Source organism: Cololabis saira, chromosome 4, assembly GCF_033807715.1.
Source record: "Cololabis saira isolate AMF1-May2022 chromosome 4, fColSai1.1, whole genome shotgun sequence".
Classification (NCBI taxonomy): Eukaryota; Metazoa; Chordata; class Actinopteri; order Beloniformes; family Belonidae; genus Cololabis; species Cololabis saira.
The window spans coordinates 10,154,410-10,181,591 of NC_084590.1; the positions used below are offsets into that span (position 1 = coordinate 10,154,410).

Below are 27,182 nucleotides of genomic sequence, written 5' to 3' on the forward strand. Positions count from 1 at the left end.
AATTTATGTTGTTTCCATGGATATCGTCCCAATCTAACAAAGTCTCACAGTCACACTCACATGTCAACAGCCCTACTTGAGTTTCTAAATGTTGATGATGATGTGACATGGGTCTTTGGTATTTTAATTTAGAAAAACATTTTATGTGTTGTTTCTGGCTCGTTGGTCTAGTAGTATTATTCTCGCTTCGCGTGCGAGAGGTCCCGGGTTCAATTCCCGGACGAGCCCCAGTGACTTATGTGAATTGTAGTTTTCTCCTCCAAGTAGCAAAACTCATAGGACTTCAACCAGGCAAGTGCTGTGCCAGAAAGTCCCAACCAGTTCTTCAACCGGTCTATCAAGGTATTATGTTCAAATGCAGCACTGTGAGACCACGATAGAAATGTTGCCACTATCCGTTTTGGATCGGATGTCATGACGAACTTTAACTAGAACTGTCTCAGTGCTGGGATGTGGAAACGTGACTGCAGAACATCAAAACAGGTATTTAATGTTAGGAGGTTATACACACGTTGCAAAAGCAGCTTTTTCTATGGTTTTACTAAGAAAGGGGAGGTTTTATACGGGCCTATAGCTGTTCATAAGTGTCCTCTAGACTGGCACAGAGGAACAATACCTGAAAGCTGAGACTTATTCAAAATGTCTGAAAGCCCTGAGGCCATACAATGTGAAACACTCTTAAAAAACCCTGTTGCCAGAGTATCAAGGCAGCAAGTGGTGAAATTCAGGTGGTGTATGATGTCAGCCAGGTTCCTATGAGTAATTAGAGGGAATTGTGTCCAGGTTTCTCTCATTGGACACAGAGGTGGAATATATCCTGTGTCTATCATTGAAACACTGACTGACTGTCTGATTTTCTCAACTTTGTCGCAGAAATTAGTGTACTCTGTAATGCAGTCAGTCATCGAATTTATGTTGTTTCCATGGATATCGTCCCAATCTAACAAAGTCTCACAGTCACACTCACATGTCAACAGCCCTACTTGAGTTTCTAAATGTTGATGATGATGTGACATGGGTCTTTGGTATTTTAATTTAGAAAAACATTTTATGTGTTGCCAGTTATAAGTTTTATGGCTCGTTGGTCTAGTAGTATGATTCTCGCTTTGGGTGCGAGAGGTCCCGGGTTCAATTCCCGGACGAGCCCCAGTGACTTATGTAAATTGTAGTTTTCTCCTCCAAGTAGCAAAACTCATAGGACTTCAACCAGGCAAGTGATGTTGCAGAAAGTCCCACCCAGTTCTTCAACCGATGTATCAAGGTATTATGGTCAACCAAGTCAAATGCAGCACTGTGAGACCACGATTGAAATGTTGCCACTATCCGTATTGGAGCGGATCTCATGACGGACTTTCACTAGAACTGTCTAAGTGCTGGGATGTGGAAACGTGACTGCAGAACATCAAAACAGTTATTTAATATTAGGAGTTTGTACACACGTTGAAAAATAGCTTTTTCTACGATTTTACTAATAAAGTGGATGTTTTATATGGGCCTATAGCTGTTCATAAGTGACCTCTCTAGACTGGCACAGAGGAACAATACCTGAAAGCTGAGACTTATTCAAAATGTCTGAAAGCCCTGAGGCCATACAATGTGCAACACTCTTAAAAAACCCTGTTGCCAGAGTATCAAGGCAGCAAGTGGTGGAATTCAGGTGGTGTATGATGTCAGCCAAGTTCCTATGAGTAATTAGACGGAATTGTGTCCAGGTTTCTCTCATTGGACACAGAGGTGGAATATATCCTGTGTCTATCATTGAAACACTGACTGACTGTCTGATTTTCTCAACTTTGTCGCAGAAATGAGTGTACTCTGTAATGCAGTCAGTCATCGAATTGATGTTGTTTCCATGGAGATCGTCCCAATGTAACACAGTTTCACAGTCACACTCACATGTCAACAGCCCTACTTGGGTTTCTAAATGTTGATGATGATGTGACATGGGTCTTTGGTTTTTAAATTTAGAAAAACATTTTATGCGTTGCAAGTTATGGGTTTTCTGGCTCGTTGGTCTAGTAGTATTATTCTCGCTTCGGGTGCGAGAGGTCCCGGGTTCAATTCCCGGACGAGCCCCAGTGACTTATGTGAATTGTAGTTTTCTCCTCCAAGTAGCAAAACTCATAGGACTTCAACCAGGCAAGTGCTGTGCCAGAAAGTCCCACCCAGTTCTTCAACCGGTCTATCAAGGTATTATGTTCAAATGCAGCACTGTGAGACCACGATAGAAATGTTGCCACTATCCGTTTTGGATCGGATGTCATGACGAACTTTAACTAGAACTGTCTCAGTGCTGGGATGTGGAAACGTGACTGCAGAACATCAAAACAGGTATTTAATGTTAGGAGGTTATACACACGTTGCAAAAGCAGCTTTTTCTATGGTTTTACTAAGAAAGGGGAGGTTTTATACGGGCCTATAGCTGTTCATAAGAGTCCTCTAGACTGGCACAGAGGAACAATACCTGAAAGCTGAGACTTATTCAAAATGTCTGAAAGCCCTGAGGCCATACAATGTGAAAAACTCTTAAAAAACCCTGTTGCCAGAGTATCAAGGCAGCAAGTGGTGAAATTCAGGTGGTGTATGATGTCAGCCAGGTTCCTATGAGTAATTAGAGGGAATTGTGTCCAGGTTTCTCTCATTGGACACAGAGGTGGAATATATCCTGTGTCTATCATTGAAACACTGACTGACTGTCTGATTTTCTCAACTTTGTCGCAGAAATTAGTGTACTCTGTAATGCAGTCAGTCATCGAATTTATGTTGTTTCCATGGATATCGTCCCAATCTAACAAAGTCTCACAGTCACACTCACATGTCAACAGCCCTACTTGAGTTTCTAAATGTTGATGATGATGTGACATGGGTCTTTGGTATTTTAATTTAGAAAAACATTTTATGTGTTGCCAGTTATAAGTTTTATGGCTCGTTGGTCTAGTAGTATGATTCTCGCTTTGGGTGCGAGAGGTCCCGGGTTCAATTCCCGGATGAGCCCCAGTGACTTATGTAAATTGTAGTTTTCTCCTCCAAGTAGCAAAACTCATAGGACTTCAACCAGGCAAGTGATGTTGCAGAAAGTCCCACCCAGTTCTTCAACCGATGTATCAAGGTATTATGGTCAACCAAGTCAAATGCAGCACTGTGAGACCACGATTGAAATGTTGCCACTATCCGTATTGGAGCGGATCTCATGAAGGACTTTCACTAGAACTGTCTAAGTGCTGGGATGTGGAAACGTGACTGCAGAACATCAAAACAGTTATTTAATATTAGGAGTTTGTACACACGTTGAAAAATAGCTTTTTCTACGATTTTACTAATAAAGTGGATGTTTTATATGGGCCTATAGCTGTTCATAAGTGACCTCTCTAGACTGGCACAGAGGAACAATACCTGAAAGCTGAGACTTATTCAAAATGTCTGAAAGCCCTGAGGCCATACAATGTGCAACACTCTTAAAAAACCCTGTTGCCAGAGTATCAAGGCAGCAAGTGGTGGAATTCAGGTGGTGTATGATGTCAGCCAAGTTCCTATGAGTAATTAGACGGAATTGTGTCCAGGTTTCTCTCATTGGACACAGAGGTGGAATATATCCTGTGTCTATCATTGAAACACTGACTGACTGTCTGATTTTCTCAACTTTGTCGCAGAAATGAGTGTACTCTGTAATGCAGTCAGTCATCGAATTGATGTTGTTTCCATGGAGATCGTCCCAATGTAACACAGTTTCACAGTCACACTCACATGTCAACAGCCCTACTTGGGTTTCTAAATGTTGATGATGATGTGACATGGGTCTTTGGTTTTTAAATTTAGAAAAACATTTTATGCGTTGCAAGTTATGGGTTTTCTGGCTCGTTGGTCTAGTAGTATGATTCTCGCTTCGGGTGCGAGAGGTCCCGGGTTCAATTCCCGGACGAGCCCCAGTGACTTATGTGAATTGTAGTTTTCTCCTCCAAGTAGCAAAACTCATAGGACTTCAACCAGGCAAGTGCTGTGCCAGAAAGTCCCACCCAGTTCTTCAACCGGTCTATCAAGGTATTATGTTCAAATGCAGCACTGTGAGACCACGATAGAAATGTTGCCACTATCCGTTTTGGATCGGATGTCATGACGAACTTTAACTAGAACTGTCTCAGTGCTGGGATGTGGAAACGTGACTGCAGAACATCAAAACAGGTATTTAATGTTAGGAGGTTATACACACGTTGCAAAAGCAGCTTTTTCTATGGTTTTACTAAGAAAGGGGAGGTTTTATACGGGCCTATAGCTGTTCATAAGTGTCCTCTAGACTGGCACAGAGGAACAATACCTGAAAGCTGAGACTTATTCAAAATGTCTGAAAGCCCTGAGGCCATACAATGTGAAACACTCTTAAAAAACCCTGTTGCCAGAGTATCAAGGCAGCAAGTGGTGAAATTCAGGTGGTGTATGATGTCAGCCAGGTTCCTATGAGTAATTAGAGGGAATTGTGTCCAGGTTTCTCTCATTGGACACAGAGGAGGAATATATCCTGTGTCTATCATTGAAACACTGACTGACTGTCTGATTTTCTCAACATTGTCGCAGAAATTAGTGTACTCTGTAATGCAGTCAGTCATCGAATTTATGTTGTTTCCATGGATATCGTCCCAATCTAACAAAGTCTCACAGTCACACTCACATGTCAACAGCCTTACTTGAGTTTCTAAATGTTGATGATGATGTGACATGGGTCTTTGGTATTTTAATTTAGAAAAACATTTTATGTGTTGCCAGTTATAAGTTTTATGGCTCGTTGGTTTAGTAGTATGATTCTCGCTTTGGGTGCGAGAGGTCCCGGGTTCAATTCCCGGACGAGCCCCAGTGACTTATGTAAATTGTAGTTTTCTCCTCCAAGTAGCAAAACTCATAGGACTTCAACCAGGCAAGTGATGTTGCAGAAAGTCCCACCCAGTTCTTCAACCGATGTATCAAGGTATTATGGTCAACCAAGTCAAATGCAGCACTGTGAGACCACGATTGAAATGTTGCCACTATCCGTATTGGAGCGGATCTCATGACGGACTTTCACTAGAACTGTCTAAGTGCTGGGATGTGGAAACGTGACTGCAGAACATCAAAACAGTTATTTAATATTAGGAGTTTGTACACACGTTGAAAAATAGCTTTTTCTACGATTTTACTAATAAAGTGGATGTTTTATATGGGCCTATAGCTGTTCATAAGTGACCTCTCTAGACTGGCACAGAGGAACAATACCTGAAAGCTGAGACTTATTCAAAATGTCTGAAAGCCCTGAGGCCATACAATGTGCAACACTCTTAAAAAACCCTGTTGCCAGAGTATCAAGGCAGCAAGTGGTGGAATTCAGGTGGTGTATGATGTCAGCCAAGTTCCTATGAGTAATTAGACGGAATTGTGTCCAGGTGTCTCTCATTGGACACAGAGGTGGAATATATCCTGTGTCTATCATTGAAACACTGACTGACTGTCTGATTTTCTCAACTTTGTCGCAGAAATTAGTGTACTCTGTAATGCAGTCAGTCATCGAATTGATGTTGTTTCCATGGAGATCGTCCCAATGTAACACAGTCTCACAGTCACACTCACATGTCAACAGCCCTACTTGGGTTTCTAAATGTTGATGATGATGTGACATGGGTCTTTGGTTTTTAAATTTAGAAAAACATTTTATGCGTTGCAAGTTATGGGTTTTCTGGCTCGTTGGTCTAGTAGTATGATTCTCGCTTCGGGTGCGAGAGGTCCCGGGTTCAATTCCCGGACGAGCCCCAGTGACCTATGTAAATTGTAGTTTTCTCCTCCAAGTAGCAAAACTCATAGGACTTCAACCAGGCAAGTGCTGTGCCAGAAAGTCCCACCCAGTTCTTCAACCGGTCTATCAAGGTATTATGGTCAAATGCAGCACTGTGAGACCACGATAGAAATGTTGCCACTATCCGTTTTGGATCGGATGTCATGACGGACTTTAACTAGAACTGTCTCAGTGCTGGGATGTGGAAACGTGACTGCAGAACATCAAAACAAGTATTTAATGTTAGGAGGTTATACACACGTTGCAAAAGCAGCTTTTTCTATGATTTTACTAAGAAAGGGGAGGTTTTATACGGGCCTATACAGTAGCTGTTCATAAGTGACCTCTCTAGACTGGCACAGAGGAACAATACCTGAAAGCTGAGACTTATTAAACATGTTTTAAAGCCCTGAGGCCATACAATGTGCAACACTCTTAAAAAACCCTGTTGCCAGAGTATCAAGGCAGCAAGTGGTGGAATTCAGGTGGTGTATGATGTCAGCCAGGTTCCTATGAGTAATTAGACGGATTTGTGTCCAGGTTTCTCTCATTGGACACAGAGGTGGAATATATCCTGTGTCTATCATTGAAACACTGACTGACTGTCTGATTTTCTCAACTTTGTCGCAGAAATGAGTGTACTCTGTAATGCAGTCAGTCATCGAATTGATGTTGTTTCTATGGAAATCGTCCCAATGTAACACAGTCTCACAGTCACACTCACATGTCAACAGCCCTACTTGAGTTTCTAAATGTTGATGATGATGTGACATGGGTCTTTGGTTTTTGAATTTAGAAAAACATTTTATGTGTTGCCAGTTATGGGGTTTCTGGCTCATTGGTCTAGTACTATGATTCTCACTTCGGGTGCGAGAGGTCCCGGGTTCAATTCCCGGACGAGCCCCAGTGACTTATGTAAATTGTAGTTTTCTCCTCCAAGTAGCAAAACTCATAGGACTTCAACCAGGCAAGTGCTGTGCCAGAAAGTCCCACCCAGTTCTTCAACCGGTCTATCAAGGTACTATGGTCAAATGCAGCACTGTGAGACCACGATAGTAATGTTGCCACTATCCGTTTTGGATCGGATGTCATGACGAACTTTAACTAGAACTGTCTCAGTGCTGGGATGTGGAAACGTGACTGCAGAACATCAAAACAGGTATTTAATGTTAGGAGGTTATACACACGTTGCAAAAGCAGCTTTTTCTATGATTTTACTAAGAAAGGGGAGGTTTTATACGGGCCTATAGCTGTTCATAAATGACCTTTCTAGACTGGCACAGAGGAACAATACCTGAAAGCTGAGACTTATTAAACATGTTTTAAAGCCCTGAGGCCATACAATGTGCAACACTCTTAAAAAACCCTGTTGCCAGAGTATCAAGGCAGCAAGTGGTGGAATTCAGGTGGTGTATGATGTCAGCCAGGTTCCTATGAGTAATTAGACGGATTTGTGTCCAGGTTTCTCTCATTGGACACAGAGGTGGAATATATCCTGTGTCTATCATTGAAACACTGACTGACTGTCTGATTTTCTCAACTTTGTCGCAGAAATGAGTGTACTCTGTAATGCAGTCAGTCATCGAATTGATGTTGTTTCCATGGATATCGTCCCAATCTAACAAAGTCTCACAGTCACACTCACATGTCAACAGCCCTACTTGAGTTTCTAAATGTTGATGATGATGTGACATGGGTCTTTGGTTTTTGAATTTAGAAAAACATTTTATGTGTTGCCAGTTATGGGGTTTCTGGCTCATTGGTCTAGTACTATGATTCTCACTTCGGGTGCGAGAGGTCCCGGGTTCAATTCCCGGACGAGCCCCAGTGACTTATGTAAATTGTAGTTTTCTCCTCCAAGTAGCAAAACTCATAGGACTTCAACCAGGCAAGTGCTGTGCCAGAAAGTCCCACCCAGTTCTTCAACCGGTCTATCAAGGTACTATGGTCAAATGCAGCACTGTGAGACCACGATAGAAATGTTGCCACTATCCGTTTTGGATCGGATGTCATGACGAACTTTAACTAGAACTGTCTCAGTGCTGGGATGTGGAAACGTGACTGCAGAACATCAAAACAGGTATTTAATGTTAGGAGGTTATACACACGTTGCAAAAGCAGCTTTTTCTATGATTTTACTAAGAAAGGGGAGGTTTTATACGGGCCTATAGCTGTTCATAAATGACCTTTCTAGACTGGCAACGAGGAACAATACCTGAAAGCTGAGACTTATTAAGCATGTCTTGAAGCCCTGAGGCCATACAATGTGCAACACTCTTAAAAAACCCTGTTGCCAGAGTATCAAGGCAGCAAGTGGTGGAATTCAGGTGGTGTATGATGTCAGCCAGGTTCCTATGAGTAATTAGACGGAATTGTGTCCAGGTTTCTCTCATTGGACACAGAGGTGGAATATATCCTGTGTCTACCATTGAAACACTGACTGACTGTCTGATTTTCTCAACTTTGTCGCAGAAATTAGTGTACTCTGTAATGCAGTCAGTCATCGAATTGATGTTGTTTCCATGGATATCGTCCCAATCTAAAAAAGTCTCACAGTCACACTCACATGTCAACAGCCCTACTTGTGTTTCTAAATGTTGATGATGATGTGACATGGGTCTTTGGTTTTTGAATTTAGAAAAACATTTTATGTGTTGCCAGTTATATGTTTTATGGCTCGTTGGTCTAGTAGTATGATTCTCGCTTCGGGTGCGAGAGGTCCCGGGTTCAATTCCCGGACGAGCCCCAGTGACTTATGTAAATTGTAGTTTTCTCCTCCAAGTAGCAAAACTCATAGGACATCAACCAGGCAAGTGTTGTTGCAGAAAGTCCCACCCAGTTCTTCAACCGGTGTATCAAGGTATTATGGTCAACCATGTCAAATGCAGCACTGTGAGACCACGATTGAAATGTTGCCACTATCCGTATTGGAGCGGATCTCCTGACGGACTTTCACTAGAACTGTCTAAGTGCTGGGATGTGGAAACGTGACTGCAGAACATCAAAACAGTTATTTAATATTAGGAGTTTGTACACACGTTGAAAAATAGCTTTTTCTACGATTTTACTAAGAAAGTGGATGTTTTATACGGGCCTATAGCTGTTCATAAGTGACTTCTCTAGACTGGCACAGAGGAACAATACCTGAAAGCTGAGACTTATTCAAAATGTCTGAAAGCCCTGAGGCCATACAATGTGCAACACTCTTAAAAAACCCTGTTGCCAGAGTATCAAGGCAGCAAGTGGTGGAATTCAGGTGGTGTATGATGTCAGCCAGGTTCCTATGAGTAATTAGACGGAATTGTGTCCAGGTTTCTCTCATTGGACACGGAGGTGGAATATATCCTGTGTCTATCATTGAAACACTGACTGACTGTCTGATTTTCTCAACTTTGTCGCAGAAATGAGTGTACTCTGTAATGCAGTCAGTCATCGAATTGATGTTGTTTCTATGGAAATCGTCCCAATGTAACACAGTCTCACAGTCACACTCACATGTCAACAGCCCTACTTGAGGTTCTAAATGTTGATGATGATGTGACATGGGTCTTTGGTTTTTGAATTTAGAAAAACATTTTATGTGTTGCCAGTTATGGGGTTTCTGGCTCGTTGGTCTAGTAGTATGATTCTCGCTTCGGGTGAGAGAGGTCCCGGGTTCAATTCCCGGACGAGCCCCAGTGACTTATGTAAATTGTAGTTTTCTCCTCCAAGTAGCAAAACTCATAGGACTTCAACCAGGCAAGTGCTGTGCCAGAAAGTCCCACCCAGTTCTTCAACCGGTCTATCAAGGTATTATGGTCAAATGCAGCACTGTGAGACCACGATAGAAATGTTGCCACTATCCGTTTTGGATCGGATGTCATGACGGACTTTAACTAGAACTGTCTCAGTGCTGGGATGTGGAAACGTGACTGCAGAACATCAAAACAGGTATTTAATGTTAGGAGGTTATACACACGTTGCAAAAGCAGCTTTTTCTATGATTTTACTAAGAAAGGGGAGGTTTTATACGGGCCTATACAGTAGCTGTTCATAAGTGACCTCTCTAGACTGGCACAGAGGAACAATACCTGAAAGCTGAGACTTATTAAACATGTTTTAAAGCCCTGAGGCCATACAATGTGCAACACTCTTAAAAAACCCTGTTGCCAGAGTATCAAGGCAGCAAGTGGTGGAATTCAGGTGGTGTATGATGTCAGCCAGGTTCCTATGAGTAATTAGACGGATTTGTGTCCAGGTTTCTCTCATTGGACACAGAGGTGGAATATATCCTGTGTCTATCATTGAAACACTGACTGACTGTCTGATTTTCTCAACTTTGTCGCAGAAATGAGTGTACTCTGTAATGCAGTCAGTCATCGAATTGATGTTGTTTCCATGGATATCGTCCCAATCTAACAAAGTCTCACAGTCACACTCACATGTCAAAAGCCCTACTTGAGTTTCTAAATGTTGATGATGATGTGACATGGGTCTTTGGTTTTTGAATTTAGAAAAACATTTTATGTGTTGCCAGTTATGGGGTTTCTGGCTCATTGGTCTAGTACTATGATTCTCACTTCGGGTGCGAGAGGTCCCGGGTTCAATTCCCGGACGAGCCCCAGTGACTTATGTAAATTGTAGTTTTCTCCTCCAAGTAGCAAAACTCATAGGACTTCAACCAGGCAAGTGCTGTGCCAGAAAGTCCCACCCAGTTCTTCAACCGGTCTATCAAGGTACTATGGTCAAATGCAGCACTGTGAGACCACGATAGAAATGTTGCCACTATCCGTTTTGGATCGGATGTCATGACGAACTTTAACTAGAACTGTCTCAGTGCTGGGATGTGGAAACGTGACTGCAGAACATCAAAACAGGTATTTAATGTTAGGAGGTTATACACACGTTGCAAAAGCAGCTTTTTCTATGATTTTACTAAGAAAGTGGAGGTTTTATACGGGCCTATAGCTGTTCATAAATGACCTTTCTAGACTGGCAACGAGGAACAATACCTGAAAGCTGAGACTTATTAAGCATGTCTTGAAGCCCTGAGGCCATACAATGTGCAACACTCTTAAAAAACCCTGTTGCCAGAGTATCAAGGCAGCAAGTGGTGGAATTCAGGTGGTGTATGATGTCAGCCAGGTTCCTATGAGTAATTAGACGGAATTGTGTCCAGGTTTCTCTCATTGGACACAGAGGTGGAATATATCCTGTGTCTACCATTGAAACACTGACTGACTGTCTGATTTTCTCAACTTTGTCGCAGAAATTAGTGTACTCTGTAATGCAGTCAGTCATCGAATTGATGTTGTTTCCATGGATATCGTCCCAATCTAAAAAAGTCTCACAGTCACACTCACATGTCAACAGCCCTACTTGTGTTTCTAAATGTTGATGATGATGTGACATGGGTCTTTGGTTTTTGAATTTAGAAAAACATTTTATGTGTTGCCAGTTATATGTTTTATGGCTCGTTGGTCTAGTAATATGATTCTCGCTTCGGGTGCGAGAGGTCCCGGGTTCAATTCCCGGACGAGCCCCAGTGACTTATGTAAATTGTAGTTTTCTCCTCCAAGTAGCAAAACTCATAGGACATCAACCAGGCAAGTGTTGTTGCAGAAAGTCCCACCCAGTTCTTCAACCGGTGTATCAAGGTATTATGGTCAACCATGTCAAATGCAGCACTGTGAGACCACGATTGAAATGTTGCCACTATCCGTATTGGAGCGGATCTCCTGACGGACTTTCACTAGAACTGTCTAAGTGCTGGGATGTGGAAACGTGACTGCAGAACATCAAAACAGTTATTTAATATTAGGAGTTTGTACACACGTTGAAAAATAGCTTTTTCTACGATTTTACTAAGAAAGTGGATGTTTTATACGGGCCTATAGCTGTTCATAAGTGACTTCTCTAGACTGGCACAGAGGAACAATACCTGAAAGCTGAGACTTATTCAAAATGTCTGAAAGCCCTGAGGCCATACAATGTGCAACACTCTTAAAAAACCCTGTTGCCAGAGTATCAAGGCAGCAAGTGGTGGAATTCAGGTGGTGTATGATGTCAGCCAGGTTCCTATGAGTAATTAGACGGAATTGTGTCCAGGTTTCTCTCATTGGACACGGAGGTGGAATATATCCTGTGTCTATCATTGAAACACTGACTGACTGTCTGATTTTCTCAACTTTGTCGCAGAAATGAGTGTACTCTGTAATGCAGTCAGTCATCGAATTGATGTTGTTTCTATGGAAATCGTCCCAATGTAACACAGTCTCACAGTCACACTCACATGTCAACAGCCCTACTTGAGGTTCTAAATGTTGATGATGATGTGACATGGGTCTTTGGTTTTTGAATTTAGAAAAACATTTTATGTGTTGCCAGTTATGGGGTTTCTGGCTCGTTGGTCTAGTAGTATGATTCTCGCTTCGGGTGCGAGAGGTCCCGGGTTCAATTCCCGGACGAGCCCCAGTGACTTATGTAAATTGTAGTTTTCTCCTCCAAGTAGCAAAACTCATAGGACTTCAACCAGGCAAGTGCTGTGCCAGAAAGTCCCACCCAGTTCTTCAACCGGTCTATCAAGGTATTATGGTCAAATGCAGCACTGTGAGACCACGATAGAAATGTTGCCACTATCCGTTTTGGATCGGATGTCATGACGGACTTTAACTAGAACTGTCTCAGTGCTGGGATGTGGAAACGTGACTGCAGAACATCAAAACAGGTATTTAATGTTAGGAGGTTATACACACGTTGCAAAAGCAGCTTTTTCTATGATTTTACTAAGAAAGGGGAGGTTTTATACGGGCCTATAGCTGTTCATAAGTGACCTCTCTAGACTGGCACAGAGGAACAATACCTGAAAGCTGAGACTTATTAAACATGTTTTAAAGCCCTGAGGCCATACAATGTGCAACACTCTTAAAAAACCTGTTGCCAGAGTATCAAGGCAGCAAGTGGTGGAATTCAGGTGGTGTATGATGTCAGCCAGGTTCCTATGAGTAATTAGATGGAATTGTGTCCAGGTTTCTCTCATTGGACACAGAGGTGGAATATATCCTGTGTCTATCATTGAAACACTGACTGACTGTCTGATTTTCTCAACTTTGTCGCAGAAATTAGTGTACTCTGTAATGCAGTCAGTCATCGAATTGATGTTGTTTCCATGGATATCGTCCCAATCTAACAAAGTCTCACAGTCACACTCACATGTCAACAGCCCTACTTGAGTTTCTAAATGTTGATGATGATGTGACATGGATCTTTGGTTTTTGAATTTAGAAAAACATTTTATGTGTTGCCAGTTATGGGGTTTCTGGCTCGTTGGTCTAGTAGTATGATTCTCGCTTCGGGTGCGAGAGGTCCCGGGTTCAAATCCCGGACGAGCCCCAGTGACTTATGTAAATTGTAGTTTTCTCCTCCAAGTAGCAAAACTCATAGGACTTCAACCAGGCAAGTGCTGTGCCAGAAAGTCCCACCCAGTTCTTCAACCGGTCTATCAAGGTATTATGTTCAAATGCAGCACTGTGAGACCACGATAGAAATGTTGCCACTATCCGTTTTGGATCGGATGTCATGACGAACTTTAACTAGAACTGTCTCAGTGCTGGGATGTGGAAACGTGACTGCAGAACATCAAAACAGGTATTTAATGTTAGGAGGTTATACACACGTTGCAAAAGCAGCTTTTTCTATGGTTTTACTAAGAAAGGGGAGGTTTTATACGGGCCTATAGCTGTTCATAAGTGTCCTCTAGACTGGCACAGAGGAACAATACCTGAAAGCTGAGACTTATTCAAAATGTCTGAAAGCCCTGAGGCCATACAATGTGAAACACTCTTAAAAAACCCTGTTGCCAGAGTATCAAGGCAGCAAGTGGTGAAATTCAGGTGGTGTATGATGTCAGCCAGGTTCCTATGAGTAATTAGACGGAATTGTGTCCAGGTTTCTCTCATTGGACACAGAGGTGGAATATATCCTGTGTCTACCATTGAAACACTGACTGACTGTCTGATTTTCTCAACTTTGTCGCAGAAATTAGTGTACTCTGTAATGCAGTCAGTCATCGAATTGATGTTGTTTCCATGGATATCGTCCCAATCTAAAAAAGTCTCACAGTCACACTCACATGTCAACAGCCCTACTTGTGTTTCTAAATGTTGATGATGATGTGACATGGGTCTTTGGTTTTTGAATTTAGAAAAACATTTTATGTGTTGCCAGTTATATGTTTTATGGCTCGTTGGTCTAGTAGTATGATTCTCGCTTCGGGTGCGAGAGGTCCCGGGTTCAATTCCCGGACGAGCCCCAGTGACTTATGTAAATTGTAGTTTTCTCCTCCAAGTAGCAAAACTCATAGGACATCAACCAGGCAAGTGTTGTTGCAGAAAGTCCCACCCAGTTCTTCAACCGGTGTATCAAGGTATTATGGTCAACCATGTCAAATGCAGCACTGTGAGACCACGATTGAAATGTTGCCACTATCCGTATTGGAGCGGATCTCCTGACGGACTTTCACTAGAACTGTCTAAGTGCTGGGATGTGGAAACGTGACTGCAGAACATCAAAACAGTTATTTAATATTAGGAGTTTGTACACACGTTGAAAAATAGCTTTTTCTACGATTTTACTAAGAAAGTGGATGTTTTATACGGGCCTATAGCTGTTCATAAGTGACTTCTCTAGACTGGCACAGAGGAACAATACCTGAAAGCTGAGACTTATTCAAAATGTCTGAAAGCCCTGAGGCCATACAATGTGCAACACTCTTAAAAAACCCTGTTGCCAGAGTATCAAGGCAGCAAGTGGTGGAATTCAGGTGGTGTATGATGTCAGCCAGGTTCCTATGAGTAATTAGACGGAATTGTGTCCAGGTTTCTCTCATTGGACACGGAAGTGGAATATATCCTGTGTCTATCATTGAAACACTGACTGACTGTCTGATTTTCTCAACTTTGTCGCAGAAATGAGTGTACTCTGTAATGCAGTCAGTCATCGAATTGATGTTGTTTCTATGGAAATCGTCCCAATGTAACACAGTCTCACAGTCACACTCACATGTCAACAGCCCTACTTGAGGTTCTAAATGTTGATGATGATGTGACATGGGTCTTTGGTTTTTGAATTTAGAAAAAGATTTTATGTGTTGCCAGTTATGGGGTTTCTGGCTCGTTGGTCTAGTAGTATGATTCTCGCTTCGGGTGCGAGAGGTCCCGGGTTCAATTCCCGGACGAGCCCCAGTGACTTATGTAAATTGTAGTTTTCTCCTCCAAGTAGCAAAACTCATAGGACTTCAACCAGGCAAGTGCTGTGCCAGAAAGTCCCACCCAGTTCTTCAACCGGTCTATCAAGGTATTATGGTCAAATGCAGCACTGTGAGACCACGATAGAAATGTTGCCACTATCCGTTTTGGATCGGATGTCATGACGGACTTTAACTAGAACTGTCTCAGTGCTGGGATGTGGAAACGTGACTGCAGAACATCAAAACAGGTATTTAATGTTAGGAGGTTATACACACGTTGCAAAAGCAGCTTTTTCTATGATTTTACTAAGAAAGGGGAGGTTTTATACGGGCCTATAGCTGTTCATAAGTGACCTCTCTAGACTGGCACAGAGGAACAATACCTGAAAGCTGAGACTTATTAAACATGTTTTAAAGCCCTGAGGCCATACAATGTGCAACACTCTTAAAAAACCCTGTTGCCAGAGTATCAAGGCAGCAAGTGGTGGAATTCAGGTGGTGTATGATGTCAGCCAGGTTCCTATGAGTAATTAGACGGAATTGTGTCCAGGTTTCTCTCATTGGACACAGAGGTGGAATATATCCTGTGTCTATCATTGAAACACTGACTGACTGTCTGATTTTCTCAACTTTGTCGCAGAAATGAGTGTACTCTGTAATGCAGTCAGTCATCGAATTGATGTTGTTTCCATGGATATCGTCCCAATCTAACAAAGTCTCACAGTCACACTCACATGTCAACAGCCCTACTTGAGTTTCTAAATGTTGATGATGATGTGACATGGGTCTTTGGTTTTTGAATTTAGAAAAACATTTTATGTGTTGCCAGTTATGGGGTTTCTGGCTCGTTGGTCTAGTAGTATGATTCTCGCTTCGGGTGCGAGAGGTCCCGGGTTCAATTCCCGGACGAGCCCCAGTGACTTATGTAAATTGTAGTTTTCTCCTCCAAGTAGCAAAACTCATAGGACTTCAACCAGGCAAGTGCTGTGCCAGAAAGTCCCACCCAGTTCTTCAACCGGTCTATCAAGGTATTATGGTCAAATGCAGCACTGTGAGACCACGATAGAAATGTTGCCACTATCCGTTTTGGATCGGATGTCATGACGGATTTATGTAGTACTGTCTCAGTGCTAGGATGTGGAAACTTGACTGGAGAACATCAAAACAGTTATTTAAAGTTAGGAGTTTGTACACATGTTGAAAAACAGCTTTTTCTATGATTTTACTAAGAAAGGGGAGGTTTTATATGGGCCTATAGCTGTTCATAAGTGACCTCTCTAGACTGGCACCGAGGAACAATATGTGAAAGCTGAGACTTATTGAAAATGTCTGAAAGCCCTGAGGACATACAATGTGCAACACTCTTAAAAAACCCTGTTGCCAGAGTATCAAGGCAGCAAGTGGTGGAATTCAGGTGGTGTATGATGTCAGCCAGGTTCCTATGAGTAATTAGAGAGAATTGTGTCCAGATTTCTCTCATTGGACACAGAGGTGGAATATATCCTGTGTCTACCATTGAAACACTGACTGACTGTCTGATTTTCTCATCTTTGTCGCAGAAATTAGTCTACTCGGTAATGCAGTCAGTCATCGAATTGATGTTTTTTCCATGGAGATCGTCCCAATGTAACACAGTCTCACAGTCACACTCACATGTCAATAGCCCTACTTGAGTTTCTAAATGTTGATGATGATGTGACATGGGTCTTTGGTTTTTAATTTAGAAAAACATTTTATGTGTTGCCAGTTATGGGTTTTCTGGCTCGTTGGTCTAGTAGTATGATTCTTGCTTAGGGTGCGAGAGGTCCTGGGTTCAATTCCCGGACGAGCCCCAGTAAATTGTTGTTTTCCCTTCCATTAAGCAAAACTCATAGGAATACAACCAGGCAAGTGCTGTGCCAGAATGTCCCACCCAGTTCTTCAACCGGTCTATCAAGGTATTATGGTCAACCATGTCAAATGCAGCACTGTGAGACCACGATTGAAATGTTGCCACTATCCGTATTGGAGCGGATGTCATGACGGACTTTATCTAGAACTGTCTCAGTCCTGGGATGTGGAAACTTGACTGGAGAACATCAAAACGGTTATTTAATGTTAGGAGTTTGTACACATGTTAGCTTCCGGTGTGAGAGGACGCTGGCGTGTATGTCGCCGCTTCTCCGCCGGTCTATTTTCTATTTTCTATTTTAACGTTTATTTTTAACGCTGTTTTTATTGACATTGTTTCCACAATCCTGCCACAACAACTTGCAGATTGTGCATTTCAGTCTTTTTATTGTGCTACTCACGCTCCGGAGATCGAGGACTCTCTCATCTTCACGGGTCTCGGATTGGATTTCCTCCCTCCCTGCCACTCTGATTGCGCCCTAGGGGGCTGCCTGCGCCCTTTCTCCGGTCATTGCACCGCTGGCTGGCTTTATCCGTGGCGGGGCTCTCTGCTCTCTGCTCCCGGCTCCCGGCTCTCGGCTAGCTGGCTAGATCTCTCCATCAACATGGTGCTCAAATCCTACTCTTTTGTTCCGCGGGAGCTTTCAAGCTCCGCGGCTCTCATCTGTCTTGATGCCATCCGATCACTCGGTCTCCTAAAGCGCCCCCGCTACATACACAGAGCATCCCGGCACAAGTTTAGTCCCACTGCCATGAACGCCGTCCCGGTGTTGACATCCGCGGCGCACTTCCGTGTTGTGGGGCGACGTCATCACAACAACATGCGCGCGCAGCCGCGTGCCGGCTGTCTCAGGTCACTGGTCTGTGTTGACAGTGTCAGTTCTGTCACTCTGTCTTCTCCCTCTACTGCCTCATTCATGTTGCTTAACACTCGCTCCCTCAATAACAAAGCATTATTGATTAATGATATCATAACTGACCGAAAATTGGATTTTCTGTGCTTGACAGAGACTTGGCAAAATCAGCAGGATTTTTTGACTCTGAACCAAGCTACTCCCCCTGGTTACACTTATCTCCAGAAACCCCGCTCTGTTGGCCGGGGCGGGGGTCTGGCTGTCATCCACCGTGCTGATATCCGGGTTAAGGAAACTCCTACACCCAAGACCACTTCTTTTGAGTGTATTACATTTACACTCACTGGTTCTGCACAACAACAGTGTGTCCTCATCTACCGCCCCCCCAAGGCCTCCACCACCTTCATTGCTGAGCTTACAGAGCTACTCACCTCTGTTTGCTCCAAGGCTTCATCCACCCTGCTGCTGGGTGACTTCAACATTCATGTCGACTCCTCCAACTGCAGCTTTGCTGCAGAGTTCCTGTCAGTTCTGGACTGTCTTAACTTCACCCAGCATGTACGAGGCTCCACCCATGTCAAAGGTCACACACTGGACCTAGTGTGTTCCACTGGCACCCCTCCCTCCCATCTGCAGTGTCTGGATCTGGCAGTATCTGACCATCATGCTGTCCTGTTCAACATCCCGGTCTCCTCACCTGCACTGCATACCAGACGGACCATCTCCTTCAGGAGTGTCAAGTCGGTGAGTCCACCAGCTCTGTCTGACCTGCTTGAGGCCCACTTGGCCCGGGCCCCATCCAACACTTCGGCGGAGGACCTGGTCAACCACTACAACGTGGCTCTATCCAGCTGCCTGGACTCTCTGGCCCCCCCTCAAACACCGGTCTGTCTCCTATGCCCGTCCAGCCCCCTGGTTCACCTCAGACCTCCGCATCTCTAAGACCACCTGTCGCCGGTTGGAGCAGCTCCACAAAAAAACTGGCCTGACCGTCCACCGGCTGGCTTTTGAAGAGCATGTAAGGTCATACAAGGACGAACTAGCCAGAACCAAGGTGAGGTACTACTCCACCCTCATTGGCTCTCAACAAAATCACCCCAGGACACTGTTCTCCACCATCAATCGCCTGCTCCGTCCCCCTGCTGCCCCCCCTACCACAGAGGACCAGGAGCGCTGCTCCAAGTTCCTGGAGTTTTTCGGTGCTAAGGTGGACACCATTCACCAGCAACTCCTCACACCTGACCCTCCCTCCCCCGGCGGTTCACTAAGTGGTGCGCCCCTGGAGCTTCCCTGCCCCCCCCCACTGCTCTCTCTCTTCTTTCTCCCCTGTCACCACCGCACTGGTCACCAAACTGGTCTCCAAAGCCAAAGCTTCCTCCTGCTCTCTGGACCCCATGCCAACTGCTTTGGTGAAAGCCTGCCTTCCTACCCTCTGTCCCGTCATCACCGACATAATTAACTCCTCCATAGGCTCCGGTACAGTGCCCCCCAGTCTCAAAATCGCCTCCATCACTCCCATTCTGAAAAAGCCTGGTTTGGACCCGGAGGACCTCAATAACTTCCGGCCGATCTCCAACCTTCCTTTCCTCAGTAAGATCCTGGAAAGAGCAGTGGCGGCCCAGCTCCACCAGCATATGTCCAACCATGAGCTCTATGAACCCTTCCAGTCAGCCTACAGAACCCACCACAGTACTGAGACCGCTCTCATCAAGATCACCAACGACCTCCTCACTGCTGCAGACAATGGTAAAATCAGCATCCTCATCCTCCTCGACCTCTCCGCTGCCTTTGACACCATCTCCCACACCATCCTCCTCGAACGCCTGTCTTCTCTCCTTGGTATCTCTGGCTCTGCTTTATCCTGGTTCCAGTCTTACCTCACCAACAGAACTCAGTTTGTCACCATCCTTGGCTCCTCCTCCCACCCTGCCCCAGTCAACCATGGTGTCCCCCAAGGCTCTGTGCTCGGTCCAACCCTCTTCACCACCTACCTGCTCCCCCTTGGCCAGATCATACGCCACTATGGTCTGAGTTTTCACTGCTACGCTGACGATACCCAGCTCCATCTCAGCACCTCACCATCCTCCCAGCTCCCCCCACAGTCTTTGGTTAACTGCCTCTCAGCCATAAAATCTTGGATGACAACCAACTTCCTCAAACTGAACAGCAATAAGACGGAGCTCATGGTTGTGGCCCCCAAGTCACTGCTCCGGAAGGTTGGAGATCTGCTCATCCGGGTGGACGGCTGCACCATCACGCCATCCTCCGAGGTCCGTAATCTGGGCGTCATCTTGGACTCCACCCTCTCCTTCCAGTCACATATCAAGTCGGTCACCAAATCTGCATTCTACCACCTCAGAAACATCGCACGTCTCCGTCCCTCACTCTCTGACTCTGTGGCAGAAACACTCATCCATGTTTTCATCACCTCCCGACTGGATTATTGTAATGGAGTCCTGTCTGGGGTTCCAAGTAAAACCCTGGACAGGCTCCAGTATGTGCAGAATTCAGCTGCCAGGGTTCTCACCCACACCAAGCCCTGGCAGCACATCACCCCCACCCTCATCCACCTCCACTGGCTACCTGTTAAGTTCCGCATTCAGTACAAACTCCTCCTACTCACCTACAAATCCCTTCACACTCTGGCCCCCCAGTACCTGTCCGACCTCCTTCATCACCACACTCCCTCCCGGAACCTGCGGTCTTCAGACGCTGGTCTGCTCTCCATCCCCCGGACCAGACTGAAGACGTTTGGGGACAGAGCCTTCAGTGTTGCTGCCCCCACCCTTTGGAACTCTCTCCCTGCTGTAATCCGTGACTCCCCTTCTCTGGACAGTTTTAAAACACATCTCAAAACCCACCTTTTCACCCTGGCTTTTCCCCATTAGTGCCCCCCCCCCCCCATGTCGTTTTGTCCCGATGGTGTTTTGTTTTGTTTGTTCTTCCTTGGTTTTCCTTTTCAAGGCATCCCTTGAAAAGGCCTATGATCTGTTAAGCGACCTTGGGTTCTTTGAAAGGCGCTATATAAATGCAAGTTATTATTATTATTATTATTATGTTGAAAGACAGCTTTTTCTATGATTTTACTAAGAAAGGGGAGGTTTTATACAAGCCTATAGCTGTTCATAAGTGACCTCTCTAGACTGGCACCGAAGAACAATACCTGAAAGCTAAGACTTATTGAAAATGTCTGAAAGCCCTGAGGCCATACAATGTGCAACACCCTTAAAAAACCCTGTTGCAAGAGTATCAAGGCAGCAAGTGGTGGAATTCAGGTGGTGTATGATGTCAGCCAGGTTCCTATGAGTAATTAGAGAGAATTGTGTCCAGATTTCTCTCATTGGACACAGAGGTGGAATATATCCTGTGTTTACCATTGAAACACTGACTGACTGTCTGATTTTCTCAACTTTGTCGCAGAAATGAGTGTACTCTGTAATGCAGTCAGTCATCGAATTGATGGTGTTTCCATGGAGATCGTCCCAATCTAACACAGTCTCACAGTCACACTCACATGTCAATAGCCCTACTTGAGTTTCTAAATGTTGATGATGATGTGACATGGGACTTTGGTTTTTAATTTAGAAAAACATTTTATGTGTTGCCAGTGTTACAAACCTGGCTCACAGTTTGCAACAAAAGAGTCTCCACACACAATTCAAGGTACAAAAAGATGATTTATTTAACTAAATATACTCCCAAATGAAAGTAAAGTATGTTGTCATGTTGTGAGTGTATGCAGTGAGTGTGTGTAGTTGTAGATGTGTGTAAAACAGAATAAACAACCAAAGCAAACCCAAATTACACCATGTTGGCCATGTGGCTGTCAGCTGCTCAATCAAGGAGAGAGTGAGCAGGCTGACAACTGAGCCTTTTATAATGGTGAGACCACACCCTCAGGTGTGGCCAATAAGGTTGGACGGCCGCCCTCTTCAGCCACAAGGACATGAACTGCTGTGAAGATACACAAATTAGTAAGGCCGTCACACCCCCACCCATATAAATGAGGCCCCAAGGTGGTCTCAAAACAAAATAATACAAACAATACACCGGAACATTAATAGTTCTCTCATCTTACTAGAACATCCCAAATCCACTTCCAAACTGCTCACCCAACCCACACCCACTCAGCAACTCTGGTACCTGGAGAAGCAAATTAAGAGCAGGAGGGAGAGAAGAACAGTGCAGAGCAAAAAGGGACAACTGGTACAATGCATTATGCAGGCAACGCACGAGACAATGCATCTGCCACAACATTTTCGGAACCTTTAATGTGGCGTATGTCAAGGTTGAATGGCTGCAAGAACAAACACCAGCGCATCAGTCGTTGATTTGGGTTTTGTAGGGAATGCAAGAATGTCAAGGGATTGTGGTCTGTATAAACTACTAGAGTTTTGCCTCCACCCACATAAACCTCAAAGTGCTGTAGAGCCCAAATGAGAGCCAGTGCCTCTTTTTCTACAATAGAGTAGTTCAACTGATGAGAATTGAATTTCCTTGAGAAAAAGCTTACTGGATGGTCAATGCTATCAGAACCTGTCTGTAAAAGTGCAGCTCCAGCACCCACATTGCTAGCATCCACCTGCAGCGTAAAAGGTTCATCCAGGCGGGGAGCTGCCAAGACAGGGGCAGAGGAGATCAGATTTTTTACATGTTCAAAAGCACACTGACATTGATGGGTCCAATCAAACTTGACCTTTGAACTCAAAAGATTAGTCAAAGGTGCAACCACTGTGGAGAAGTTTCTACAAAACCCTCTGTAGTAACCTACCATGCCAAGAAAGCGCATCAGCTCCTTCTTGGTGGAGGGAGTAGGAAACTGGTCGATGGCAAGGACTTTTGCTCTAACAGGTCGGACCTGCCCCTGACCAACCACCTTCCCCAAATAGGTGATGGTACCTCGAGCAAACTCACATTTGGCCAGATTTATTGTAAGATTGGCCCATACCAGGCGGTCAAAGAAAGCTCTGATGCGTTCTACATGCTCACTCCATGTGTCACTATAGATCACTACATCATCTAAATATACTGCACATCCCTCCAACCCGGCTACAACTTTATTCATTAACCGTTGAAAAGTTGCTGGGGCATTCCGCAACCCAAACGGCATGACGGTATAAGAATAAAGACCTGAGGGAGTTATAAATGCAGCAATGTCTTGAGCACGCTTTGACAGTGGCACTTGCCAGTAGCCCTTTAAGAGATCAAACTTACTGACAAATTTTGCTGTGCCCACTTGATCGACACAATCCTCCATGCGAGGAAGTGGGTAGGAGTCTGGCTTGGTAATTTTATTGACTTTTCGAAAATCTGTGCATGGTCTAAATGTTTGATCTGGCTTACTAACCAGCACACATGGGGAAGCCCAACTAGAAGAAGATGGCTCTGCAATGTTATTCTCCATCATATACTTCACCTCCACCTCCAGCTGAGCACGTTTTTCTTGAGAAACCCGGTAAAACCTCTGGCGAATCGGCTCAGCATCCCCCAAGTCAATATCATGCTCTATGAGGTTAGTTCGGGAAGGATTGTCTGAGAATAAAGATGGAAATGACAAAATGAGGTTAGACAACTCTTTCACTTGAAAGTCAGGCAAATGTCCCATCAACTTATTCAAGTTACTCAAGGACTCTGAATTCTTGAGCCTGCCTTGCATCACACAGTCATCTGGATCATTGATTGCTTCTTCCTCTCCCAAGGAAGAAGAGTTCACAGAACCTACTGAGGCCGCCAATGCCACTGGCCTCATTTCCCCCCCACTGGAACGAGGAAAATAGGGTTTAAGCATGTTAACATGGCACAACTGTGTAGTCTTTCGCCTGTCAGGAGTAGATATCAAGTAATTCAAGTCTGAAACCTGCCTCACCACAGAATAAGGACCTGAAAACCTTGCCTGGAAAGGAGAACCCACTACTGGGAGATTTGCCAGAACCTGATCTCCTGGACAAAACACATGTACCTCGGCCCGGCGATCATACAAACTCTTCATTTTTCCTTGAGCCTTTTCCAGATTCGTTTTTGCCATTTTTCCAGCTTCATACAAACGTCTTTTAAACCCATCCACATACTCCACCATAGTTGGAGTAAGGCCGTCACACCAGTTACAGGTTTTATGGCTCGTTGGTCTAGTGGTATGATTCTCGCTTAGGGTGCGAGAGGTCCCGGGTTCAATTCCCGGACGAGCCCCAGTTACTTATGTAAATTGTAGTTTTCTCCTCCAAGTAGCAAAACTCATAGGACTTCAACCAGGCAAGTGCTGTGCCAGAAAGTCCCATCCAGTTCTTCAACCGGTCTATCAAGGTATTATCGTCAACCATGTCAAATGCAGCACTGTGAGACCACGATTGAAATGTTGCCACTATCCGTATTGGAGCGGATGTCATGACGGACTTTAACTAGAACTGTCTCAGTGCTCGGATGTGGAAACGTGACTGGAGAACATCAAAACAGTTATTTAATGTTAGGAGTTTGTACACATGTTGAAAAACAGCTTTTTCTATGATTTTACTAAGAAAGGGGAGGTTTTATACAGGCCTATAGCTGTTCATAAGTGACCTCTCTAGACTGGCACAGAGGAACAATACCTGAAAACTGAGACTTATTGAAAATGTCTGAAAGCCCTGAGGCCATACGATGTGCAACACTCTCAAAAAACCCTGTTGCCAGAGTATCAAGGCAGCAAGTGGTGGAATTAAGGTGGTGTATGATGTCAGCCAGGTTCCTATGAGTAATTAGAGATAATTGTGTCCAGGTTTCTCTCATTGGACACAGAGGTGGAATATATCCTGTGTCTACCATTGAAACACTGACTGACTGTCTGATTTTCTCAACTTTGTCGCTGAAATTAGTGTACTCTGTAATGCAGTCAGTCATCGATTGATGTTGTTTCAATGGAGATCGTCCCAATCTAACACAATCTCACAGTCACACTCACATGTCAACAGCCCTACTTGAATTTCTAAATGTTGATGATGATGTGACATGGGTCTTTGGTTTTTTAATCTTGAAAAACATTATATGTGTTGCCAGTTACAGGTTTTATGGCTCGTTGGTCTAGTGGTATGATTCTCGCTTAGGGTGCGAGAGGTCCTGGGTTCAATTCCCAGACGAGCCCCAGTTACTTATGTAAATTGTAGTTTTCTCCTCCAAGTAGCAAAACTCATAGGACTTCAACCAGGCAAGTGCTGTGCCAGAAAGTCCCATCCAGTTCTTCAACCGGTCTATCAAGGTATTATCGTCAACCATGTCAAATGCAGCACTGTGAGACCATGATTGAAATGTTGCCACTATCCGTATTGGAGCGGATGTCATGACGGACTTTAATTAGAACTGTCTCAGTGCTCGGATGTGGAAACGTAACTGGAGAACATCAAAACAGTTATTTAATGTTAGGAGTTTGTAGACATGTTGAAAAACAGCTTTTTCTATGATTTTACTAAGAAAGGGGAGGTTTTATACAGGCCTATAGCTGTTCATAAGTGACCTCTCTAGACTGGCACAGAGGAACAATACCTGAAAGCTGAGACTTATTGAAAATGTCTGAAAGCCCTGAGGCCATACAATGTGCAACACTCTTAAAAAACCCTGTTGCCAGAGTATCAAGGCAGCAAGTGGTGGAATTAAGGTGGTGTATGATGTCAGCCAGGGGTCCGTTTCACAAAGCAGGTTCAACAAACTCTGAGTCTAATCCTGAACTCTTAGTTGATCTACTCTGAGATCGGAAACTCTGAGTTTTCGGTTCCAGAACAGCGGATTTGAGGTAATTTACTCAACTCTAAGTAGTTTCACCTGGAGTTAAGCTTGTGCGTGAGGGAAATAAACAAGGACAAGGAGGAGAAGATGGAGAGAGAGCTACTCGACAGAGAGGAGAAGATAAATAAAATAAAATTAACTTCAATAGACTGATATGTTCATTTCAATACATTTATTAAAATCCATTTCCATCCCTTATGTCATTTCATCAATGAATTTGGTTTTACTGCTATTTCAACATTTAAGATAAGATAATCCTTTATTAGTCCCACATCGGGGAAATTTGCAAAATATAGCCCGACTGGAATCGAACCCCTGTTCGCTGTACAAAAGTCGCTAATCAACCCATTGAGCTATAAGATATACAGCTTTGTTCTGTCTGTGGTATATATATATCCATCTAGTAACAACACGAAGCTTCACTTTATATTCAGACAAACTAACGTGACAGCTACAACTGTTAGATTTCATTTATTAAACCAACATTTATTTCCTAAATGATTTATTTCAGTCGGCGACAATTCTCCACAGAGCTGCAGGTTTCTCCCCGGGACGAGGCCGTGGGTTGACCCGGCGATCGCGTCTGTTCTCCGGCCGTGAGCTGCTGATGCGGCCGGACCGGCGGCTCTTTTGATCCCCGAAACATCGGATCAAATTTCTACGCCTTACTTTTACGCCTGAATGTTAAAAGATGTTAAAACGTAATAAAGTGGCATATTAACAGCGCTACAGCTGGAATTACAACAGCTTCTAGTCCAGTGTTTCTCAATCCTGGTCCTCCTGCATGTTTTAGATGTTTCCCTGCTTCAGCGCACCGTGATAAAAGTACGTGTGTCATCAACAGAGTTGTGCAGACCTTGGTGACAGCTAATTAGGACCTTTAATTAGAATCAGGTGTGTTGGTGCAGGGAAACATCTAAAACATGCAGGACAGGGAACACGAGGACCAGGATTGAGAAACACTCTAGTCTGCTTTTAAATCTCATCTTTCGCTGACGTTTTGGTGCGAGATGCATTCTGGGATACACTGTAGCACACTGCTGTGTGAACGGTCTGCTGGAGCAGCGTACTGATTCCTTCATTCAGTAGGCAGTATTCAGTGCATACTTTGCAGTATGTAGCATATAGTGCGGTAGTGTCTGAATTCGAAAACGGCCTGAGTGTGGTGAAATACCGGTAGTCAACTCAGCTGAGATCACCAAGCTGATTGCAATTTGCTGAAACTACATCTTTATTCTTCGCCCCCAGCAATACAAAACAGTTGGTGCGATCTGCGTCACGGCCTCAAACCCAGTGCAGTTACATGCATGTGGGTGGAGCATCTGGCTGCCTCACTAGCTTTGGACCTTAAAGTTATTTGCACGCAGGGTCAAGAGCCCCTAGAGAGCAATTCTAAAAGACTTTTAAATCGCTTCACAGTTACTTATGGTAAATGGAAATTTCTACTAAAGAGACTAAGAATGCACTTAACAGATCTCTCTCCAGTGAGATCCTGAAAGACCCCATGACCAATATCCACTGTGCATCAACAGATGTAAAACAAGCCTATGAAAACTTGCATCAGCACATTTCCCCAGATGGAGAGACTCGACGCAAAGTAGACACATGTGATGCTGTCACAAGAAAGCTCTTGTTATGGATTCAAGAGAAAGACAAAGGACAAGAT

At 44.1% G+C, this 27,182-nt stretch overlaps 17 non-coding genes across 17 annotated transcripts; all 17 read left to right on the forward strand.

The window, feature by feature from the left end:
- The first annotated feature begins 156 nt into the window (after positions 1–156).
- Positions 157–228, forward strand: trnaa-cgc (transfer RNA alanine (anticodon CGC)). The gene has a single exon. It is a non-coding gene; the product is annotated as a tRNA-Ala (tRNA).
- Positions 229–1,075: 847 nt separating this feature from the next.
- Positions 1,076–1,147, forward strand: trnap-ugg (transfer RNA proline (anticodon UGG)). The gene has a single exon. It is a non-coding gene; the product is annotated as a tRNA-Pro (tRNA).
- An 857-nt stretch (positions 1,148–2,004) lies between these two features.
- trnap-cgg (transfer RNA proline (anticodon CGG)) lies at positions 2,005–2,076 on the forward strand. Its single transcript has one exon. It is a non-coding gene; the product is annotated as a tRNA-Pro (tRNA).
- Positions 2,077–2,923: 847 nt separating this feature from the next.
- trnap-ugg (transfer RNA proline (anticodon UGG)) lies at positions 2,924–2,995 on the forward strand. Its single transcript has one exon. It is a non-coding gene; the product is annotated as a tRNA-Pro (tRNA).
- An 857-nt stretch (positions 2,996–3,852) lies between these two features.
- On the forward strand, positions 3,853–3,924 carry trnap-cgg (transfer RNA proline (anticodon CGG)). The gene has a single exon. It is a non-coding gene; the product is annotated as a tRNA-Pro (tRNA).
- An 847-nt stretch (positions 3,925–4,771) lies between these two features.
- On the forward strand, positions 4,772–4,843 carry trnap-ugg (transfer RNA proline (anticodon UGG)). The gene has a single exon. It is a non-coding gene; the product is annotated as a tRNA-Pro (tRNA).
- Positions 4,844–5,700: 857 nt separating this feature from the next.
- trnap-cgg (transfer RNA proline (anticodon CGG)) lies at positions 5,701–5,772 on the forward strand. Its single transcript has one exon. It is a non-coding gene; the product is annotated as a tRNA-Pro (tRNA).
- Positions 5,773–8,468: 2,696 nt separating this feature from the next.
- On the forward strand, positions 8,469–8,540 carry trnap-cgg (transfer RNA proline (anticodon CGG)). The gene has a single exon. It is a non-coding gene; the product is annotated as a tRNA-Pro (tRNA).
- An 857-nt stretch (positions 8,541–9,397) lies between these two features.
- On the forward strand, positions 9,398–9,469 carry trnap-cgg (transfer RNA proline (anticodon CGG)). The gene has a single exon. It is a non-coding gene; the product is annotated as a tRNA-Pro (tRNA).
- Positions 9,470–11,244: 1,775 nt separating this feature from the next.
- On the forward strand, positions 11,245–11,316 carry trnap-cgg (transfer RNA proline (anticodon CGG)). Its single transcript has one exon. It is a non-coding gene; the product is annotated as a tRNA-Pro (tRNA).
- An 857-nt stretch (positions 11,317–12,173) lies between these two features.
- trnap-cgg (transfer RNA proline (anticodon CGG)) lies at positions 12,174–12,245 on the forward strand. Its single transcript has one exon. It is a non-coding gene; the product is annotated as a tRNA-Pro (tRNA).
- An 848-nt stretch (positions 12,246–13,093) lies between these two features.
- On the forward strand, positions 13,094–13,165 carry trnap-cgg (transfer RNA proline (anticodon CGG)). The gene has a single exon. It is a non-coding gene; the product is annotated as a tRNA-Pro (tRNA).
- Positions 13,166–14,012: 847 nt separating this feature from the next.
- On the forward strand, positions 14,013–14,084 carry trnap-cgg (transfer RNA proline (anticodon CGG)). The gene has a single exon. It is a non-coding gene; the product is annotated as a tRNA-Pro (tRNA).
- An 857-nt stretch (positions 14,085–14,941) lies between these two features.
- On the forward strand, positions 14,942–15,013 carry trnap-cgg (transfer RNA proline (anticodon CGG)). Its single transcript has one exon. It is a non-coding gene; the product is annotated as a tRNA-Pro (tRNA).
- Positions 15,014–15,862: 849 nt separating this feature from the next.
- trnap-cgg (transfer RNA proline (anticodon CGG)) lies at positions 15,863–15,934 on the forward strand. Its single transcript has one exon. It is a non-coding gene; the product is annotated as a tRNA-Pro (tRNA).
- A 7,944-nt stretch (positions 15,935–23,878) lies between these two features.
- On the forward strand, positions 23,879–23,950 carry trnap-agg (transfer RNA proline (anticodon AGG)). Its single transcript has one exon. It is a non-coding gene; the product is annotated as a tRNA-Pro (tRNA).
- Positions 23,951–24,806: 856 nt separating this feature from the next.
- On the forward strand, positions 24,807–24,878 carry trnap-agg (transfer RNA proline (anticodon AGG)). Its single transcript has one exon. It is a non-coding gene; the product is annotated as a tRNA-Pro (tRNA).
- The last annotated feature ends 2,304 nt before the right edge of the window (positions 24,879–27,182 follow it).